This window comes from Chinchilla lanigera, unplaced genomic scaffold, assembly GCF_000276665.1.
Source record: "Chinchilla lanigera isolate Chin_1 unplaced genomic scaffold, ChiLan1.0 scaffold00036, whole genome shotgun sequence".
NCBI classification, from domain to species: Eukaryota; Metazoa; Chordata; class Mammalia; order Rodentia; family Chinchillidae; genus Chinchilla; species Chinchilla lanigera.
In genome coordinates, this window is record NW_004955437.1 from 10,486,413 (window position 1) to 10,510,310 (window position 23,898).

General features: G+C 35.6%; 1 protein-coding gene across 25 annotated transcripts in view; it reads right to left on the bottom strand.

The window, feature by feature from the left end:
• Supt3h (suppressor of Ty 3 homolog (S. cerevisiae)) overlaps positions 1-23,898 on the bottom strand; it is a 441,758-nt gene that overhangs the window by 278,611 nt on the left and 139,249 nt on the right. For 13 of the 25 annotated variants that reach the window (XM_013516861.1, XM_013516866.1, XM_013516869.1 and 10 more), the window contains one exon: positions 14,042-14,147. The exons of the other annotated variants lie outside the window; for them this stretch is intronic. The gene's annotated coding sequence lies outside the window, so the exon portion shown is untranslated. The remainder of the gene's footprint in view (positions 1-14,041; positions 14,148-23,898) is intronic. 25 annotated transcript variants of the gene reach the window in all.

The following is a 23,898-nucleotide window of genomic DNA, read 5'->3' on the forward strand; positions in this document are numbered from 1 at the left end:
TTTAAAACTTTTTATGTTTTTTCCTAAACAATACTTTTTGAATTAGCTTGATGTAGTGTTTACATACCTAAAAAATAAAGTTGCTAAAAGTACAAAACTCAATGAGTTTTAGTAAATTTAGAGTTGTACAACTACCATCACAATCCAATTTTAGAATACTTCCATCATTCCTAAATAATGCCTCACACTGTTCACAGTTAATCCTCACTGCCATCCCATCCAGGGCAACCACTAATCTACTAGAAGAAATTAAGCGTTTCCTTCAAAATTAAAGATTCTCTACTTTTTATCATGTAAGTCTCTTTGTAAATGGCACAACACTGTAAAGCTTTTTCCAATTACAACTATTTTCAATTCCTGCTTGAAGAAAAGTAGTTCAGTATTTATTTGCTTGTACATTGAAGTCTGGTCCACATTTTCATTTGTAGGGGAAAAAGTTCTCAAATACTTAATAAATGAGCAAAAGGAATAAACAGCTCTAACCTACGTACTGAACACATGATAAGCCAAATAGAAAACCCTGTTGCAAAAAGATGCTCCTGAAGAAGCAGATTGTCTCGTCAATACTTCGGGGCTAGGAACAGCTGGGCCAGCTTTCAGGCTTTTATCGGATTTAAAATTTCTGTTTCATCCACAAGGGTATCATGAGAGATAACACTAAATATATTGTTGAACACTTTACAAAAAGGAAAATTATTTTATTTTGATAGGAACTGAGAACTCATGCACAAACTCCTAATAATTACACATTCCAGAATTTTTCATGAGATTGGTGTCAAGTTCAGATATTGTAATGAGGGTTCCGAAGGATCCTTCCCTGTTTTTAAAAATGAAGCAAACACATGGCAAAATTGTAACTAATTAAGCTTCCTTAGATATCATTCTAGAAAAGCCACCTGGCAATAATTAATATCACCACTGTATATAATCTCTCTCCTGATGTTCTTGTGTTCACAGGATTTCTCATCCAAAAGAACAGCTATAATCTCATTTGCGATCATACTGAGTAAAGCTGTAAATTTTTAAATGTAGAACATAGTGCAAAGTTGTTACAATGTCAATTCAGAAACTTAAAAATTAGCTTGTGCAAGTATTTGCAACTGCCAATGGGAAAATGCATAACATATTCATTATACAACATAATATATTCCATTTGCTGCAGTGTACAAGTCTTTTGCCTTTAGAGAATATGTAAAACGAACAATGACCAGTCATTTTTTTTGTTGTGAGAAAATTTATAACATGCCTATCTCTAGTCTCAATAATATTCCTCAGAGCAAAATGCAATTTAGTATACCTGCAAGGAATGCATGTTCACTCAGTCTGTTGTCCAGAACATAGATAAAAAGATGATAATGTAAGAAAGATGCTGAGATATAATTATATGAACACTCTGTTGGAGAAATACAGCATACATGAATGATTTTTGGTTTAAATCCACAACTTAAAATTTTAAATCCACAACTTAAAACTTTTGGCATGTACAAATATGAATGTTTTAAAGATATTTACATAGGATGTTACTAAAACTCATTAATCTTTAAACTGTACCATGTAATCTTAGTCTTGTCCAGAAGCTTACAATGAGTACATTTTAAAAGTACTAGAAATATCAACAAAAACATACAGACATCCCTAGGTTTTGTCAGGGTACTGACTGCAGGACCCCCCACATATATCAAAATTTAGAAGCTCTTCTGAGACATATTGAATTGATGCCCCTAACAAACTCTCTGTCTCATAAGATACCTATTTACATTGTCAATGACTTCAAGTAGCCCTTAATGTCACTGAACTCAAATCATGTTACCTGATTTGGCTAATGGGATGTTGGCAGCTGTTCGTAAGCAGAGTTTAAGAAGCATGTCAGCATTTTCTTTGGGCTCTTGCATTCTGCAGCTGCCATGTAAATATGCCCAGGGTGATCACTTGGAAGACTGGAGATACATGAGTGACCCCACTCATCCCAGGTGAGTCATCAACAGATGACACAGTACAAGCAAGACTGACAGAGGTGCCAAACTTACTATCTAGACACACAGTACAAATGTTGGTGTTTTACCACTAAGATTCTAGATTTTTATCATGTGGAATTATTGAGGCAGTAATTAAACCACTTATATGCTTCCTCAGCATTGTTTAAACTATCATAGTATACTTTCAGATTAACTAATTTGTCTCTTTTAGGTTTTAGAGGTGATTATATCTTATCTCAATGCATATTTGTGGGAAGGAGGAAGAAGGGAGATACAGGGGAGGACTGATCCAACGCTTTTCTGATTACACCAAAATGAGAACACAAGGAGTCTTCCTCTGATGTGCAAGTTCATATGTAATTTATTATATTTTTATATATTCCTTGTGCCCATCACAATAAAAGGGAACCAAGAGTCAGAAAAGAGTAGAACTATAGAGGAAAAGCTTTTAGAAAGACACACGAACATGATAAAGGAGGACAGCTATTTAGATGGAAGTTATTCCCCATCTGATTCTACTAGGATTCTCAGATCACAACCAGTATTCCCCTATACTGTGGACATTCAGTGAGCATACAAACTAGAAAAAGCTAGAGGAGATAAAAATTTTAAGGCATATAGGCAGCTGCTAGTTACATGAGAAAAAATATCCACATTTCATGTGACTTATAAACACAGTATTAATAGGAAAAAGCCAAAAACTACAGCAATTTTGGTCAATAACACACAGTGACAATAGGTTACAGATTACAAGAAACCAGGTCTGGGACTCAATAGGTGTATTCTTTGAAATCTTACTATTTTCACACGTAGGCAACAGAACTTCAAAGAGGCAGGCGGACAAAGGCCCACATGTCTCCTTTTCTCTTACAATCCCATAAGTTGCAAAAAAGTGCTCCATACTTTTTTACTTCTGTTTGCCTCTGCCTAGCAAACTTTATTGTACCCCATTAATGGGACACATATCCGCCTTTCATTATCTATTTAATGCCATCACATATTATGGGGTCTTGATCAAATGTTTCAGCCTTTCATGAAATCTTCTCTAACTTCTATCCTAAAAAGAACTAGTTTGTACAAGCTTATTTATAACATTACATAACTACATTAATGTTAACTGAGTGATGGCAGAAATCTGGTCTTTTTCATCTCTATATTGCTTGTGCCCAGTACGTAATGAGGAATAAATGTTTAATGAATGCAGCAAAAGGGTAACAAAACAATGACCAAAAGTTTGGTATATATTTGGGTAAAGTTATTTGAAAAGTTACTAAGAGTAATTTTGGGGGTTTGGGGTTGCTAAGGATGGAACCCAAGGCCTCCAGCATGCTTGGCAAAACATTCCACCACTAAGCTATATTCATGCTCCTAATGAAGTATTTCTTGAAGGCAGAAAATATGAAAATGAAAAATACATTTAAGTGGAAGTAAGATTTAAAATCAATATAATAAGAGTAATGATGATAATAGTGATGAGGAAAATGACAAAGCAGCAGATATTCATAATATATTCAGGATTTTCGTTTGTTAGATACTATTGAACTTACTGTAAATATCAAAACAATCCTACGAGATAGGTACTATTATTTGTTCCATTACTATTCTTAAAGAAGTTAACTAGTTTATCAAAGGTCACATATTTAATGGATGGCAAAAATGGAATTCCAACTCCCACAAGTTTGACAAAATCTAAAAACTCAAACCTCTGAGTACTCTAGTAATACTGTCTTTCATAGAACCTGAGAGATTTTAGATTATTTCAACTTCTGCTACAGCAAAAACATAAAATAAGTTAAAAGATCATATAAACACATATCCAAACACACATCCAATTAGGGTGGATATAGTAGGGTGCTGAGTGAAGCATTGATAAAATTACAAATGACTTTTTGAACACTCAGTGTGGAACATGCAGAAGTGCAAGCCAATGTATAAATGATACAATAGTTGAATTTATAAGAGGGAAAAAAACCCTGGAAATTGGAGTGTAAAATGATTTTCCTAGTATTAACCATGAAAGGCATCAATTAAAAGGTTACAAAAAAACCTCCCAGGTCAAATGTAAATAAATGGCTTCCTCTATTTAACAGCTGAGTTTACCACATGAAATTCATCTTGCTTTTAGTCTCAATATTAATTTTAAATATTAAAATTATATAACAGAAGCTATGGTGCCATTATACATAAATCATATAAAAATTTATGACTTTCTGGGACAAAGTTCTGATACAGTCTACTAAACCATGTAAAACTTTTCCAAGGCTGAACCCTGATAAAAACAAATATGCTTTAATGCACAAATACTAGACTAATAAGCATAGGATTGATTTAATAACACTAAATATACTACAAGAGATACTACACAAGGGGCTGGGGATTTAGCTCAGTGGCACAGTGCCTGTCTGGCAAGTGCAAGGTTGTGAGTTCGATTCCCGGTACCAAAAAAAAAAAAAAAAAAAGATACTACGCAGAACTTAATTAACACTTGAGACCAAGTAGATTAACGAAGTATATAACTTTTATTTTCACAGTACAATTTTCCTTGCAGCTTTAAGTCATCAGTGCCATTCTTAAACTATATACAAAGTGTGTGATAAATAAGAAAATTTTAGAAAAATACCAGCCTGGAGGCTTCCCCAAACGACTCCAGGAATCCAGAAACTATTTTTTATAACGTCCAGTTCCTACAAGAATAACAATCAGAGATTCTTTTTTATGCACAAATTTCATTTCTCAAACTTGTTAGAGACACTTCTTTTAAGCCTTTACAGAGTCAGTACTTGACTGAGAGTGAAGGAGAGATAACACTCTATCCCCTATGACAAGGAGGTTTCCTGGACAAGTTTCAACAGTCTGACTCCTTGAGTACTGAAGAGAAACTAGAATACGACACAGACAAGCCTGAGCTCTCTCTTCCTCCCCACCCCATTCCAAAGATTTCAAAAACCTATGAAATTATGTTTAGGTGATTTTCTAAGTGTATCTTTCACAATTGGATGACTCAAAATAGTTAACATTTAAAATTTAATTGTTCATCATGTACCATTCTGGTTTTCATTAAATTCACAAAGCTCATTTCTACTAATGTGTTCTTTAAAATTCTTACGAGAAAAAGTTAAGTGAAAAAGAGGTTTCATTTTAAAAAAGAAACAAACAACAAGGGCCAGAGTGAGAAAATTTTATTTTCTACACACATAAGCTTTAATTTCAAAAGAGAATATACAAAATTAATTGGCTGTTTTCACATAGGTGTTATCTTTATGGTGCTACTTAAGTGCAATAGCCTACAATAATCTACTCCAGACATAGGGTGCAACAGGAATGGAAGATTGGCAAAGGAGTAGAAAACTAACAGAGGTTTTAAGAATAACATAACCAAAAAATACGGGTTCAATTCAGTATGACTACCTCAATGTTCTTAAAAATCACACCCACTTTATAAAGACCCTATATACTTTCTAAAATGAACTTTAGGAATAATTTCACAGCACCAACAGAATAAGAAAAAAGATTTCATGAAATACTGATGTCTGAAATATCTCTTTTTAATATGTCCTACAAAAGACAAAACAACAGAATGTGAAAGGGTACTAAATCCCGATCATGAATTTCATTTTGGTAACTAACTTTATCCTATCAACTTGATGAAAGTGAAGTCCTAGGCTAAAATTATCACCCAGATATTACAATGGCAAAGGTGGAAGAAAGAATTATTCCTATCGCCCACAAAAGTACTTTCCAATTTCTATAAAAGGAAACAATTTAGTTATTGTGGAAGAGGATTCAAATCATAAGGAGATATTTTAAAATTAAAGAAGGGAACTTCATGTGTATCTTCTAAGTTTAAAACATGTTGAACAGTATATTTTCAGATCCAATTAACAGTAACTGTGTGACAATACTTAGGTTATTTCATTTTGGATTGTATACTATATATTCTATTTGCAGCTTCATTGTTAATGTTTGAGAACCTGGGGTAAATGGAGTGTGGGATAGTAGGGATAGAGCCCAGAGCTTTCACACTGTGTATCACCAGCCCATTTTTAAAAACAGGATCTTGCTGCATTGCTAAATTGCCAACACTGGGCACAAACTTGCAATTTCCAGCCTCTGCCTCCCAGAATCATGGGACTACAGGTGTGCTCCACATCTGTCCTGGGAAAGTTTCATTAAATGAGCTAAATATTGTAATTATCCCATTAGTTATCACAATTTGGATCCAAAAGTTGACATGGAAGTTTAAAAATAAATTTAGACCCATTATTGGGATCCTTCACTGGGATTCCTGACTAAAAATGTTCACCATAGAGAACATCTTGTTCCGTATAATTTTAACTCAGTCTAGTAATATTTGCAAAGTATCAACCAACAGGAGCAAATTTGTCTCCTAAAGGCTGAAGAATGCAAACAGTAAAAAGACCAAGTCCTTGTGAACTTTAAAAACAGTATGCAGCACCCTGGTAAGTGAGTATAGAAATGTACAAATCTTGGGGCTGGGGATTTAGCTCAGCGGCAAAAGCGCCTGCCTGGCAAGCGCAAGGTTGTGAGTTCGGTTCCCGGTACCGGAGAAAAACAAAAAAAAAAAAAAAAAAAAGAAATGTACAAATCTTATTTTCAGTCAGTCTAACATAAAACTGGACTGTAATACAAAAATTATAAAATTTTAGGAATTTAAATTTTAAACTATACAAGCATGTGATTTTTGAAGTACAATTTAAAAATTGTAATATTACAATTATAAAACTATTATTATTTTTAAAATGGTTAAGGTCACCTAATAGGTTAGGAAAGGACTATTATAACTCAAGGATCAGCAAACTTTTTCTGGAAAAGGTCAGATAACAAGTAGTACCACTCTGAGGTCTTTGCTATGGACACACAACTACTGATATGACAGCAAGCACCAGTAACAATCCATAATACATGAGCAGGCCTGGTTGTGTTCCAGTACAATTCCATCAGCCAGTCATTGAAAGCTAAGTTTCACATAATTGTTACACATTGCAAAATATTACTTTACTTTCCCAAGAATTTAAAAATATAAAAAACATTCTTAGTTAAGCAAGCTAGACAAAAATAGGAAGGTAAGTAGATGTTACCTGTCTCCTCAGTTTGTCAACCACTGGTAGAGTCAAATACCAAAATCAAGTATTTCCTGACTTCAGAGTGAGCTTAGCAATAGATACCAACCATAACTGATACTGTTGTTCCAAAGAAAGAGAAAGGAAAACACATTACAATAATTAAGAAAAACGTGATCAAGTAGAGGGTTGGATGACTTAAGGATAACTCACCTGGCACAGCTCCTGTTTAGTAAATACAAGAAAATGGTTGGACTATCAAATATTATGTCAAGATATGTGGAAAACAAGCAATTAAGGTTCATGCTCTTGTTTAAACTCTAGTGTACATCTTATGTATCAGCATTTGAAATATTGAATATATATCCACATTTAAAATCACAGAAGACAAACTTATGGCTGAATTGTGTTGCTCCTAAGAAGGTATAGTGAGATCGTAACCTCTCCCCAGTACCTCAGCAAATGACCGTATTTGGAAGTACAGTATTCCTAAGGGTGATGAATTTAACACAACATCCATAGGGTGGACTCTAATCCAGTGTGCTGATGTTTTACAAAAAAGAGAAATGTGCACAAAGCTAGACATGTAGTAGGGGAGATGATCTGAAGACACAGGAAAAGTCAGCAATGTGACTGAAGCAATGCATCCAAAGCCAGCACCTCCAGGACTGCAGGAACTGTGTGAAGTGGAATAGACTGCTCCTGCAGCATTGAGAGAGCATGGCCCGTGGTTTTAATGTCCAGCCTCAAACACTGTGGAGTAAGGCTTTCTGCTGTTTTAAATTTTTGGTACTTTATTATAGGAACCTCTAGACAACTAATACACAAGCATGTCAAAGTAAGAATGTTTTTCACTTTCTAAATCTAATGTTACAGTATTCAAACAACATGTCATCATTTAATGAACAAAATGCTTGAGTCCAAAATAAAATGAACCATGCATTAAAATTACTGTCAACATTCAATTGACTTTCTGTGCAGATGGCTACACAAAAAGCTTTTCCTTGTCTTTTTTCACCTCCACTTCAAACCAGATGTTCTTTGGCTTGGAAAATTGCTACTTTCCTACATGAGATGAAATAGATGACTTGCCTCAATTAGCGGGCCCTGGAGTCCTCCACAGGCACACTGGTATCTCTGCTCCTGCATAACCTAAGTAATGACCACTGAGATAACCTTCTTTCCAAATGGAGGGAAAATAGGCACCCAGAAAATTTCTTTAGTATATCCACTTCTTTTCCTTGATGAAGTCTGACATCAAATAAAAAAACAGGATTTTTCTTAAGAGCAAAGAACAAACATACCTACTTTACTCAACAATTCTTTCTTATAGTAGTTATACTTTTACTTTTCATTACTAGAAGGTTAAAGTAGCAGTACAGCTTCACTTAATTAGAAAAAGAATAATGGGAGCACTGTCTTGGGTGAAAACCACTCAGTAGAAAACTGACTTTAAGTCAGACCACAACATGGAGACTACCACATGTTAGTATGTTAACACTATTTTTTGCTAATGGTAAGAGTATTCATAAATTATTTATTTAACTGTTGTACCAGATAGACTATTTTATGTCTATGAGTGATTTAAATTACCTTCATTTTATGTTGAGAGAACATCAATGAAAATGTTTACTAGGAAAGTTAAAGAAAACTTGAGTTTTGCTACATTCACCTAGAGAAAGATGACTGATCTATGACAGTGATGGCAAATCTTTTCAGAGACAAGTGCCCAAACTGCAACCCAAAGCACACTTATTTATCACAAAGCGCCAACACCAAAATTAAACCTCAATACTGAGGTTTTAGTTAAGAAAAAAATAACTCATACATTAAGATCTTCTGTCCTAAAAAAAATTAACACGTGTGCTGTTGATTCGCCACCACTAATCTAGGACTGTGTTACAACTCTTCATTTTGTTTTTCCTTCTCATGCTACCAATGTGTGCAGCCACTTTCCATGGAATATTTTCTAATATTTATCCCTCAAAAGACTATTTTTATAATTGTTAGAATTTTTAAAAAGATGGTAGGTCCTAAACCAAGCCATTAACCATAGTCCCAAAATTATAATGACCTATAATGATGTAAGGCAAGAAAAAATAGTCTGTGCAAAAATTACTTAGAATGGACAAATGTATTTTTTTGAGAAATGTATGTGTTTTTAAAAGCTCTTTGGTAGTAAATTAGAGGCATAACAGGTACAAATTTGGAGACACAGACTCCATTGGATTTCTACAGAGGCTGAATTTCTATAGTCAATCAACTGAACTTACATATGGATTTAACAATAATACCTCATGGTGTGGTAAGAGGAATCCGTGCCTTTAGCCTGAATGTCACAAGACATCAGTCCTCATCACTGGCACAGCATGGCTCATTACCAAAACATCTTTTAACTAACAGCATACAGGCCTTAGGGTAAAACTTTTCCACATTTTCCAAAACAAAAGTAAGTGCCACAGTGTGCCACAGAGCCTAGGGGTCCTGTTACTGCTCACTAGAAATGGACGGGGCCTTGGGGAGAGTGGAAGATTCATGTGGTAGAAGAGTCTTCTGTTCACACTTCATGGACACAACACTTTATGGTATAAAAAAGGACCATTTTCATATACTGTTAATTATCTCCTCTCTTGTTGCTTTTTCTGTGGTGGTTTGTGATTTGGGGGAACTTTTGAGGGCTTATGATTGGTCTTAAGAGTCCTGTTTTGGGCCCTATAGGATGGGCTTTGCCCAAACCTTGATGAGACAGATTAGAGCTCAAGAAAAACTTCATTTCAAGCACAGATTTAGGGGCAGGGGAGGGTTCGTTTAAGTGAAAAGAATGGTGTTTGGAAACTTTAGATTAAAAATATTGAGAACTACTGAACCTAAACTACTGAAAAAGACATCTGCACTGTTTTAAAAGGTTTACAGTTCTAAAAAAATCGGAAGTTGTATTACTGTTTGAGTTAAGTTTCTGTTTTCATTTTATTTGTATCCATTAAAAAAGTAAGTCTTGAAAGAGATTCTCATAGCATGTTAGTCAGATTTTCAAAGATCTAAATATGATATTTCAAAATACAAATTTACAAACTCAGATTTGTGCATTTCCATGCCACCTAGACGATCACATAAATTTCAGGGCTGCTTATCAAGCACAAGAATTGAAAACTTGCGCTAAATTCAGAATGTGCAAAGAAGTAAATACCCACTGGGAAAAAAAATTCTGATTTACAGGGTGGCCCATTTAAAACAGTTCCCATTTAATAATGTGGCTGTGTACAGGGCCTCTTTTAAATGGGCCACCCTGTATGAAGCTTAGGTCCAAGATAAAAAATGTCCTCCCTTGAGAATTTTTAAAAACCAAAAACACTGTAGGTTTAGTGGTTATTTTTAAGGTTGAGATGGTTTCTTTGGACTCCCTTAGAACTGAAAAAAGATGGATACACATTTAAAAAATGAAATGTTACAACCACACATCTGTAATGAGAACCAGTGCCAGTGGATATTTTTAAAGCAAATTAAAACGGCCAATTTTTTTTAAACTTAGGCAAACAGCTGCTATACACACAGTGCACAGTAACTACTTTTTAGCAAAAGTTCAGAAGGAATTTCCTAATGAAGATTTATAGGATGTTCTGAGATTAATAATTAAAGGTTCCCCAAAAAAGATATGAATGATAGCATCAGAGATATGTGGGATAAGGGTAGTGGACATGCCTGTCCTCTAAGGAAGGGTCCCGGAATTTACCATAAAAGACACACAGCAGTTACCACAAAGGGAAGTTAGGAAGAAATAGGCATAGCAAAGCTTCACTGTGCATCTTTTCCATACTGGCTTCAAAGTGTTTTGTATGATGCCACACTGATTTCTAATGTTTAAACACCTCTGCAAATTAAATCCTTGTTTAAAGGAGGTAGGAGAGACTGGAGAGAAAAAGAAAAAAGCTTGCCCTAAAAAAGAAAATATGCTAATGAAAAGATCATGGCCTCCAAAACTCCTCTACCTGACTGGAATGTGCTCCTTCCAGAATCAATATTAATAATAAAAATAGTAACAACTGCAACTACATCTTTCTCTGCGCCAAGTGCTCTTCCTGCACACTTGACATCATCAAACTATTTAATTTCCACAACAGAACTGAGTTAGGTACCATTAGCTCCATTTTCTCCCATTTAAGAAAAAGAAAGGACTAAAAGACTGATTTGCCTAAGGTCATCTACATAGTAAAGTTATCTGTTGCAGATCCAAGTAAGACTCCAGCTCCATAGTGAGTACTAGACTCCTATGTGTTAGGCTACTCTCCAGCTTCAAAAAGAAGAAAAAAAGCATGTAGATCCCTGACAGGACCATTTGGTAGGGGTTGGATTCAGAATGTACCTGATCCATTTTCTTATAAAAGAAGTAGCCACACTCAGCCTCTTCTTCATCAGAGGTACAGCAGGCCCTGCATGCCAGAGGCTCAGATCACCAAGGATCAAAAATATTTTAAAAGAGAAAGAGAAAACTGTGTACTGAACATGTACAGACTTTTTTCATCATTCCCTAAAGAATATGCCATATTATTAATTAGCATTCATATCACATGAGTTATTGTAGGCAATCCAGAGATGACTAAAAGTAAAATGACGTGTACATAGATTGTGGGCAAACACTATGCTCATTTTTCATAAGGGACTTATGCAGATTTTGGTAACCCTGGGAATCCTAGAAATAATCCCTCGACAGATACTAAAGGATGATTCCAACACATTGACTCAACACATCTACTAAGCAGCACTTTGGAACAAGAAAGCAATGAACATCAATACTCAGGTAATAACTGGGACCAATGCTGAACCTAAAGGTACGAATTTCTTGGCAAGCCAGCAGATTATGAAGCAAACCAACAAATAGCTCTGTTCTACAGAGTATTACCTGAATCTGTTTGCTTGGAAAACAAAGAACAGGAAGTTGGCTAGAGGTAAGATGCACAGAATCACAAAAGATAAAGCAAGTTCAAGCAAAGTGTCGTAAGTAATCAAAAGCCACATGACTAAAAAAAAAACAAAGGAAACGGAGAGAGAATATAGCAACAGAGAAGAAAGCCATAGCAAATACAAGGAGAATGAGAAAGGACGATATGAAGCAGTGAGCTGCTACTGAGTGTGTGTAACAGTACTGTACTAACTTTCAATTAATATTTTTCTGAAGACCAATAATGTTCAGTACTTTTCCACATGATTATTGGCAAGTTGCCTTCCCATAAAAAGTGCCAATTGAAGTCTTTGGTGACTTTTAGGGTTTACTGACTTTTACTGCTGAACTGTAATACTTTTGTATATGACACACAAACACACTTTCTGGTTACAAATCCTTTGTCACAAGTACTAAAAACTTCCTGGTGATTTTTAAAATTGTTTTCTTTGATTATTATTTTTTATATAGGAATTATGAATAAGGTCAATTTTACATTCTCCTTTTCCACTGGAATGCTTCTCTTTCACTGTCCTGCCCTCTTGCTCCATGTAGACTTCCCACAGTGTATGGAACAGAGTGGAAAGAACAAACATCATGCTTTATTCTCAATCTTTCAAGAAAACATTGTCTTTAAGGTTCATCCATGATGCATAAATTGTTATCAGCATACTATTCCCTTTTTTTGACAAATAGTCCACCAGATGCATATGACACATTTGGACCTTAAGGTGTTTTCCTCTTTTTAAGTCTTGTGAATAATGCTGTAGTAAACATTTATACACAAGTATATTCCTGTCCTTTCTAGGCCACAGTTCTATAGCTACTGGAATGATGGATCCATGAGTATATACTTTCCTTGTATTTTTACTGTACACCCTCATCATCTGAGGTAATCTGAGGATGCCCCTTATCGCTTGAACTGCCAAAAGCCTTACTAGTGGCAATATCTTTGAAAATAGTTGTAAGTACTAAGAAAAAACAATGGACCAACAATCAAGCCTCTGAAGTGTGTTCTCTAAGCTACTGCTCCCATCTCTATTATCCTAATTATGTTACTCCTTCTGCAAGGCCCTAACTATACTTCTCTGTAACTTAAGGATATTGGAATAAGTCATACTGAACTTTCTATTACATTTTACAGTATTATGATTTGAAATTCACCTCTTGCACTAGCAATCCCAGCACTCTAGGAGGCTGAAGGAGGATGATCCCAAGGTTGAGCTTACCTAAGGGACTTAGAGATACCATGTCTCAAAATAAAAAACTAAAAAGAGCTGGAGATATAGCTCAATACAAAGGCCCAGAGTTCAATCCCCAATATCAAGATAGATAGTGTCTCACCCTTTTTGATAGTGTTTTTCAAAAAAGACAGCGAAAAGAAAAACTTGATTCCTTTATATTGTGCCTGATTCAAGCATAATTCATAAAGTCTACAATAAATTAGGAATTTATTCTTTCTCTAATTATATATTATTCGGGAGTCAGCATAACAGTTATTTTCAAGCCTATATTTAGCCACTCTACTTCAAATACACATGGATATCTAATAACATGGTCAAAATAAAACATGCATATTAATATCTTAAATGTCAGTTCTTATAAAAGAAGTCATTAAAATCAGCTTGTTACATATAAGCCCAAACCTCAAATAATTCTTTACATTTCAGAGCTTTTTTGCTTTTTCAAAAAGTTATCCTTGAAAGTAAGAAAGCTAAGCATTTGAGTCATAAAACTAAAATGGAACAAATGAATAGAGTATTCAAATAATCACTACGCTCTGGTTTCAAGAATCAGTGAAACACAAAACACATTTGGAAATAACCTGGTTTTCTAATAATTATACTAAATTTTAACTACACTGAAATATCCAATTCAAATGTTATTTTGATATTATTTCTGCTTGTTATATGAGGAAACCAACAGATTATCTCGTAATTTCTTATTACTCTTATTTACTTTATTATCTTTTTGAGTCTATATTTGCTAATAATAATATATTTCTTTTACTAGAAAATATTAACATTTAACAAAGCATGTTCACTCACCTTGTGGTATTTCTCACTAGCTTTCTGAGAGAAGAGCGTCTTTTTATTTTTTCAGGTGTGGTAATTTAAGCTCGGGGAAATAAGTGACTTGGCCAGGATAATTTGCCTAATAAGAATCAAAACAAGAAAAATGGTCTTTCTACTACTATTTCCAATTGGATTTTATTAAAAAATGAGTAACAATTACTTAATTGCCTAAGCCTTAGTTTTCTCTTTTAAAAAAACTAACCAACTATCCAAGTTCAGACTGCACTGGAACTTGCAGAAGGCTCCATAAAAACAAACTTCCACCATTACAACAAATGCTCACTGTCTCAGGACAAACAATACTGAGAAAAACATTAATTTTTATTTTTAAAATGCCTACTGTTCAAAATGTTACATTTTAGATGGTTTAAGTCAATTAATTGCCTTTCCAAATACTTGCCATAGGTGACACAGATGAAATTTTCGAAAACATTCTTGGAAATTCACTGTGGTACCCACACTTGGGAGAAAATTACCAAAAATGAAATATAAACCAGTATTTAAGACCCTGTATGACAACAATATGGATTATACAACTATTAATCTCCAGACGGATTAAAAAATACTTAGGGCATAGAATTCAGTAGCTTCTAAATAACAGAATAAACTCTTCTCTGTGACAGACATGCAAAAAGAAACAGCAGTAGTAGTAAAGCCCTTTTACTCCAGAAAGCACATGCATGAGGACTATAGGAAGTGCAGCAGGAATGCAGGTCAGGGAACTTATGCCCAAAGTTGTAAGCATCCAGGAAGGTTCTTATGTCTATTTCAGGTGGGGCAAGCCAGACGGGGCAGGAATTTTGCCAGATGCAGCAAAGCCACCCAACCCTCATGAACACCCACAGACAGCTCTGGAGTCCAATCTGAGAACCCAAGAGGCCACAGAGAGCACAAAGGATGGCAGAGAGTGTTGTGATAGGTAGGGCTGGAGGCAGTCTAGGTCGCCTCTGCCCACATTAATTTGGTAGGAACTCAATGACACGGACCACCCTAAAATGAGGGAATTGTAGGAAACAGGTGTGTGCTAAAGAGGAAAATAAAAATGGTTTAGTGCATAGATGGCTTTGTTTGACATCATTTTCATAAATATTGTTAAAAAACAGATAATAAAATTCAATATCCATTCCAGATTTTAGAAAAACCTTCTTTAACTCAGTACATACTCAGAATCACACAGCTATCACAGTATTCAACAATGAATACAAAGGAACATTTCCATTAAAATTCAGAGTAAGACATGAATTCTTGTCATTAGTACTTCTTACTTACCACTGCCAGAAGTCCTAATAAAAGATGACCATGATAAAAAGTCAGAAAGTCAGAAAATGAATCAATACATGCCTATCACAAATTATTCTACCTTAAGAGACAAAAAATATGAATCTAATGACCAGAATCACTAGTAATACTTTTAAAAACAAGATTAGGAAGGAAGCCAGATAAATAACCAAAAAGCAAACCTTTCTTACTTAGCAATAATAACCAATTAGAAATTACATAGAAAAAAAATCTCATTTAGAACAGCAACTAGCAACCAAATCATATTTAGTATGTAAAGCTTTTTTTAGGTTGCTTTTGGAGGTTGGTTTGTTGGTTGGTTAGTTTTTGTTGAGATAGGGTCTTGCTATGTAGCTTAAAAGCTGGCCTCAACTCACTGTGTTGCCCAGGTTGGTCTTGCACTTGTAGCATATCTTTCTGCTTCAGTCTCCTGAATGCTGGGATTACAAGAAATGTGACACTTTGCCCAGCTATGTAAAGCATTTTTGATGGCTATTCCAACTGTGTCACATATTGACTGATACACAGTAGGGTTCAACACATATTTGCCTCAGAAATGATCAAAACAAAATATGGCAATAAAACCACTGATATACAAGCTGAATGCAAGGCTTAAGTCAAGAAGAAAAGAGTGTATTAGTCAATTAGTGGTACTATAAAATGGACGAGCAATTGGCAAGGATGGAGGGGCTAACTCATGTTATACATAAAAATATCTGAAAGTTGGTAAAAAGGACCTAAATGGCTTTGTAAAAATAAGAAAAATTTCTATTACTGTCAGTGCCTTACTATTAACTACAGTAATCTCAAGTATAAAAAGTATTATTCCCAAGAAGAAATGTGAATAAAGAAAAACAAATAAACTACACTTGTTAACTACTATTTCATTATAATTACAGAGAACAGACATTTCAACCTGGGCGACAATGTTGAATTTATTTTTCCTGAACCAGGTAATGGCAATTTCAAATTCACTCTATGATAGGCTCTCTGCATTCTCTGAAGACAGCCCAAACTGAAGGGGAGGCAGTTTTGCTTCCTTACACTATTAATAAATCTCTCATAAGTCCTGATACATTAGATGGGCTGACACAAAACAATAATGCCTCTTTCAGCTCTATTTCCTAATGGTAAAAAAGGTTTAACACTGGGTCTATAGCCAATTGCTGGTCTAGAAATTCACAGAACCATAACAACAGAAATGATCTAGTTCAATCTTCAAAAAAGGATACTAAATGATATTATCATCCCTTTACAAAAAAAGAATTAAGAACTCCGGAGGTCACATGATTTATCCAAGAATACAAAGATTATAACAGTTAAATCTTGGTCTGAGCCCACATCCTAACCTCTAACCAGTACAAATACTGCCTCCCATGAATAGATACAACCTACATAACGAAGGTGTGAAGGAGACCAAAATTAACATCTGTGATCGTTGCCTTGCTTATTTTCTGCTCAATCCTACTTAACTGCCTTATCTGTCAGGACAAACTCAAATTGAAGAGTTAGTATCAAAGTTTTGAACCTGAGTACTCAAGGACGCTAAACAAAATTCTTTTTTTCTTGCTAATACTCTTTCCTGCTTGTTCAAATCTCTAGCCTAGATGTTTACTTCCCTGTATTCTTATCTTCAAAATATGCTTTGGAATATGAAGTAATGGAGTCCCTTTCTTCCCCAGGGGAACTGTCCTTTCAAATACAAAATATTCAGGATGATGATTACAGTCAAGCAAACCTGAGCTTCTGATTCTTTCATATTTGAATAATTTAAGTTTGAAAGTAAGCTACATTAGATATTAAGTTAAAATACTAAGGGAGTTCTATTCCTGCTAAATAGGAAGGCAACAAATCCTCTGCCATTCCCCTCAAAATATAAAGCTAGACAAAAACTGTCAAAACTAACTATTTCAGCATTCAACTAACCATAGGCTTACAGCAAACTGAGAAGTGGTTATCCATCAAAACCACTGAATGCTGGGTCAGAACATGAATCTGTGTGGTTTCTTCTCAGTCTGCATCAGGGTGAAGCTCTGAGTATAGCAGTTCTACCAGGCCAAGGCTGGGTATGATATCTGGAAAGTTTGTAATGCTGCCAAAGAAGAGCTGACTTGACTTAATCGACTGTCAATTTAAGTGGTAAGATCAGAGTCATGTGAACAGAAGGCCAAGGCCAGCACTAATGTGGAAAATGGCCCTTTTTAAGGCAATGCTGGGGCCAAATGTTTGCATCCTCCTAAAATTAACATGCTGAATTGTGCTTACCCAACAGGAAGGAATTAGGAATGAGGGCCTTTGGAAGTTAATTAATTCATGAGAGCTATGTCCTCATGAAAACAATCCAAGTTCTCTGGACCCTTCTGTCATGTGAGGTTACAGCAAGATGGTAGTCCACAACCGAAAACCAGACCTTCACAACCTATCATGCTGTCACCCCGATCTTAGACTTCTGGACCTAAACAGTAGTTCCAGGAGATGGGGCTAGACAACATCGCCTAACACCCCACGATGGGAGATACACACATAACAGAGACCAGAATGGGCATGTGCTCAGCCAGAAGAACCTGAGCTTGCACACAAGGCTGCAAGACAGCCTCGTGGAACAGAACTGCCAATGAAAACTTGCAACCAGTGTGAACACCAAATGCACCCATGACCATACACAGAAACATGAGCAGAGAGGAAGACCATACTGATTCAGACCATTTCAGTATAATGTCTGACCAGTTACTGACTAAACACCAAGTTATACAGAAACAGAGGACATATCTAGAAAGCCAACCTGAAAAATAGAGACCAAAAATAAAAAAAAACTAAACAGAGACATCAGGGGATGTACCATCTGAATGACATGCTCAGTCCAAACAATTACCAAACACACAAAACACACAAAACAAGAATAATCGTCTGGAAGAGGGAAAAAAAATCCATAGCTCCAACAAAATATTATCTTAAAAGTCCAGAATTCTGTGAGAAAAACTATAAGACATACAAAAAACAGGAAAGTATAACTTAGTTAAAAATGAGTCACAATCACCTCGAATATCACCATATAATGAAGTCAATAAAGACTTCAAGCAGCTATTAAAAATGTTTTAAAAAATAAAGAAACTAACATTTAAAGAATAGTAATTATGATCTACTGAATGGAATAAAGACATTATTTTTCTAAAAGATGAAATTCAAGAGTTCAAAAGGATAGTAACTAGAATGAAAAATTCACCACAGGAGCTCTTGATAGCAGAATTCATCTGTCAAAAGAATCACTGAATCGGTACACAGAACTGTAGAAATTATTAATTCTGAAAAAGAGGGGAATGAGTTTAAAAAGAAATCACCAGACCCTCTGAGAACATTAAGTACATCCATACATGTATAATACCATCAAAGGAGGAGAGAGAAAACAAGGAAGTAAAAAGTAACCAAGTGCAAAGTCGGTTGTGTAAAGTGAAAAAAAAAAAAACAAAAAACAAAAAAACTCATGCCTAGATTATATGCTGAAGAGAAAACATTAAAAGCAGCAAAAGAAAAATGATTCACCTCAAAGGAGGAAATCACAATAAGATGAAATGCCTTCTCATTTTAAAACAAAGAAGGCAAGAAACTATAGAATGTGTTCAAAGTGCTAAAGGAAAAATCTCAACCCAGAATCTCCATCTAACAAACCACTTTTAAAGATGAAGGGATAAACAAAAATAAGAGACAGATTGCTAGCGTATCTCCTGCATAAAAATTACTAAGGTTAAGTATTTTAATTTGAAAGGAAATGACTTGACAAGGTTATCTCAAATCCAGCAAAAGAAAGGTGTTTTGTTGTTGTTGTGTTTTTTTTTTTTTTGTCTTTTTGAGACAGGGTCTCGCTACGTAGTTCATGCTGTCCTTGAGCTCACTTTGTAGCCCAGGTTGGTCTCCAACTCGCAACGATCCTCCCACCTCAGCCTCCCGAATGCTGGGATTACAGGCATGCACCACCATGCCCGGCTAAGAAAGGTGTTTTAAACAGTAAATACATCCAGCGCACGGGGAGCTATGGGTGGGGAGAGCTGGTCTTCCAGCCGGCTCACTTCCTGCCTCGTAGGCACCCGGAAGGAGGGGCCCAGGTGCATGGGGAGCCACGAGCAGGGAGCGCCTGTCTTCAGACCGGCTCACTCCCTGCCTTGTAGGCCCCCAGAAGGAGGGCTCCTGGTGCAGGGGGAGCCACGTGGCTGCGAGTGCTGTTGCACCCTGGCCCTCAGGCCGGCCGCAGCAGCTCAGTTGAGAACTACCATGACACAGAGAAACAATGACACAATTGGCCCACCATGCACCAGCTGCAGATGCCCCCCACGGAGGTGTGTTAATCATTCAAACATGGAGAAACCCCTGGGAAAATATGCCATACAACAGGCCACTCTTGCTCCTGCCATTGAGAACCAGAAAGGTCCAGAGTCAGCGGAGGAGTAGCTGCTGAACAAGGACTCGGAGAACATGAGAATGCAGACTAAGCCTGAGGAGTCAGAGGTCCTGTGGACTGGGGTCACGAGAGCCGCTCGGAAGCTGTAAACCAGGAGGACCTTGCACGATACCCGCGGAGACTCCCCGGAAGCCATTCTTCCCCTGACAGTACAGGCTGTGGTGGAGCTCCGGAGAAGTCTGCAGCAGGATTCTTGCTGCCTGTGCTGACAGCTGGGGAGAGGTCAATAACTGGTTGTGGGGTCCCAATGCGATAGGAGGCTGGAGAGAAAACGCTACAGAAAGTGGCTTTCACCCCAGATGGCTCACTTGATTTTTGACAACCCTTAGGCTATAACTACTTGTTCGATCATTCTTGCATGTCTCTGTCTTCCTGAGAAACCACTTGGAAGATACCACCATGTATTACAGCAGCCATTGATATTTTCCTAATCTATCCATAACTCTGTAATGTTTGTATTGTTCCTATCCTATTTCATAAATGGATGCATGTTTATTATTATGTGTTTCCTACAACAACCATTGAGAATAGTTAATGATTATTCAATAGGTCACTCATGTATATCTCTATTTATTTTCTTTAGAAGCCACTTTGAAGATACCAAAGTATAGTACAACAACTATTGATAATCTCCTACCTCTTTTGTCTGTAACTCACTATTATTTGTCTATTTGTTTTCCTGAGAAACTATCTTGTAGATAACAATATGTAAAACAGTAACATTGATAATTTCCTACCACTTCGTCTGTAATTTGGTAAGCCCCCCCTATTATTGTTATCCTTCTTTTACTCTTTAAAAAAAAGAAAAAAAAAAAAAAGTAAATACGGGAGCCCTTGTGATGGTACACCACTTTTCCAAGACTGAGGCAGCAGCATAGCAGGTTAAGAGCCAACACAGGCCACTTAGCAACTTTGAGAGACCCTGTCTCAAAACAAAACAAAACAAAATGTTAAAAAAGAGCTAGGAATATAGCTCAGTGTGAAAGCCCCAGGCTAAATTCCCAGATATCAGCACACCCCCTCAAAAAAGTAAATATGAGAATAATAGACCTTCTAAAAATATTTTTTCTTAAGTTCTTTAAAAGACTAAGACTGTAAAAATCAACAATTATAACATGGAAGATAGTGTAAAGCTATAAAAAAGTAGTAATTATAGTGCCACACATCTGCAGTCTCAGCACTCTGGGAAGCCGAGGCAGGAGGACTGCAAGTCTGAGCACAGCCAGGGAAACTTAGGAAGACTGTGTCCCAAATAAAAATAAAAATGAGACTAGGAATGTAATTCATAAAGAAAATATTTGCATATCACATATCTGGTAAGGCTTATACTCTGAATATTTTTTTAAAAACTTTAAATGAGAATAAAACCAACCCAATATAAAAATGGGCAAAGATTTGAATAGATATTTGCCCAATGAAGATAAACACATGGGATCAAAAAAATGAAAACTTTTAATATTGTTAGCTATTAAGAAAACACAAATCAAACTCAATGAGATATAACTTCATATATGCTCGCATGGCTATAATCATAGAGATGGTAATAAGTTTTCGTGAGGATGTATACGTATGTATAACAATTGTCATGTAATGCTAGTAAAAAATAGTACAATTGGGAAACAGTTGGGCACTGTATTAAGTTGAACATAAACTGATCATGTAACCTAGCAATTCTAATCCTAGGAATCCATCCAAGAAAACATATTGCCACACAAAAACTTACATGCAATGTTCACAGCAGCACTACTGATAACTGGAAAGTGAACTGTACCCAACATCCATCAACTGTAAATGGCTTTAAAAAATGTGGTGTGCCCATACAACAAAATATAATTTAACAATAAAAATGAAGAAAATATTGGTACATATAACAACACAGATGAACCCCAAAAGCAGTTATATAAAAGAGTCCAGGTAGAAAAGTAGATTTATGATTTCACTTATGACATGTCCAAAAAGATCAAATTAACAGCAGTGTTTTAAACCCAAGTTATAGTAATAAGTTATACAATGCTGCATTTGCTAAAAATCAACACATTAGTGAATTTTACACTATGTAAAGTTTACCTGAGTAAAACTGAAAAATAAACTAAGCAAAAAATGTCAAGAGCATTATTACTGCAACACTACAATTTCAATTCTAGTGTCAGAAAATAGGTGCTATTTTTATCTTAATACATTTCTAAAGGAAAGATGCCTAATTAAAGCACATAAACACAGTGTGAAGTCTTCCCCCTTTAATCGGACTGTTGTCAAAGTCATATCATTCAGAGAAAGGCCTCTATGTTATTCTTATAAGGGTAGAAGTAAAATCTAATGACTTAAAAGCATATTATTCAAGGAAATTACACTTTAAAAATAGAAACAACTTGCAATAAAAACACAGGATAATTTTTTTCTAATTTTATAAAGCAACCTTCATTATATTTAACAATTATTATTCACCAAGGTTTCTGACATTTTAAAAATGTCTGTTATTGTTTCTTACTCATTTTAACAGCTAAGTAACTATTAGGAGCTAAACAGGTTAACATGTAACTCAAGTAGCAAGAACACAAATGTAATGATTAATACAAAATGATTAATACAAAAGCTGGTCTGCCTTTACAACACCAAACCTGGATGAACTGCAATAAGTCTTGACTAAATTTTATCACTGACTGACACCTTAAGCTTTCCAGATTTTTTGTTCAGTTGAAAAGAGGCATTATATCATAAGTAACCAGGGAAGAATGTGGTGAAGAAAGATGCTCTACAGAGTTAGGGAAGGGAAAAGTTCTTAAACTTTAAAGCAGTTTATACCATTAGGCTCATTTGGCTCAGTAGAGGTAGCTATACCCAAGACAATAAATGAGAACAGTAACTTTAACTAACATTAATTGAGTACTGACCATGTGCCAGAAACATTCTAAACACTTTACCAGTAACAGTTCATTTAATTACCACAACCAGCCTATGAAATAAATATTATTATTATTCTCATTTTACAAATTAAGAAACTATGGCACTCATAGACTGGTAAATTATCTAAGTTTAAGCAGCTGAGCCGAGACAGTCTACCTCTAGCTTGAGAGACTGTGTTCTCAACCACTACCTTATACTGCAGAGATATTTAAAATACTTTCAAATCTTAAATGACAAGTGACAAAACCTAGAGTAATTCATTAACATGAATCCTAGGTGCTATTTTTTAAAAAAAATTTTAATCTACATTTTGCTCACTCTTCCTTCCCTGCCTTTGATAATGTTTTACTGAACATCTAGTACATGATCAACCAGGGGATAACCATAAAGCACAAGATCTCTGAGCACAAAGGACTTACACTTTGGTGAAGCCATAAAGGTGGGAAAAAATTACTACAGAGTGTATGAGTTGTTGTAGGTAGTATATACCCTGAGAAGATGGATAGGTCTAGACTAGACAGGTATGCATTCCCATACCTCCAGAATCTGATCAATTAGGATGGCTGCAGTGCATGGTGTCCAGGAGGAGATAGTAGAGTGAGAATTCTAAGCAAGGAAATGGCTCCACTGCTTTGCCACTTTGGCAGTGGTATAAAGGATGGGCGAGCTGGACCAGTGCAGAAGGCAATACACATTTTAGGGCTAAGAAGATGGAAATTTCACTCTATCATGGCAATACTAAAGATGAAAGATTAAGGACCATGGAAGTAAGGGAAAAAGAAAGATGAAACAAATAGTGCCAGCTAGCAGTTAAATAATTATACCATTTTAATATCAAAATGCATCACGGGAAAAATAAGCACAAATCAGAGGTTAATTTTCTATTATGTAGTCCATAGGTAAACGGCAAGGTAATGTTGCTGATAACAAGGAAGTGAACTGCAGAGAATTAAACTATAAAAAATTAGTTCTAGAATACATAACATACCCAGAGAAAAAAAATCACAAAACATGTTTTTGCATTTTTATTTCTCTGGATGAGACAGTAGTTTCATTTTTAACCAATATGTATCACCTTCTATTCTAAGTTTGCATACATTTACTTAACTCCCCCATCTCCATAAAGTTCATACTCCTATACCTATTTTACACATGAAAAAAATCAAGGCTCTGAGACGTTAAATAATGTGCCAAA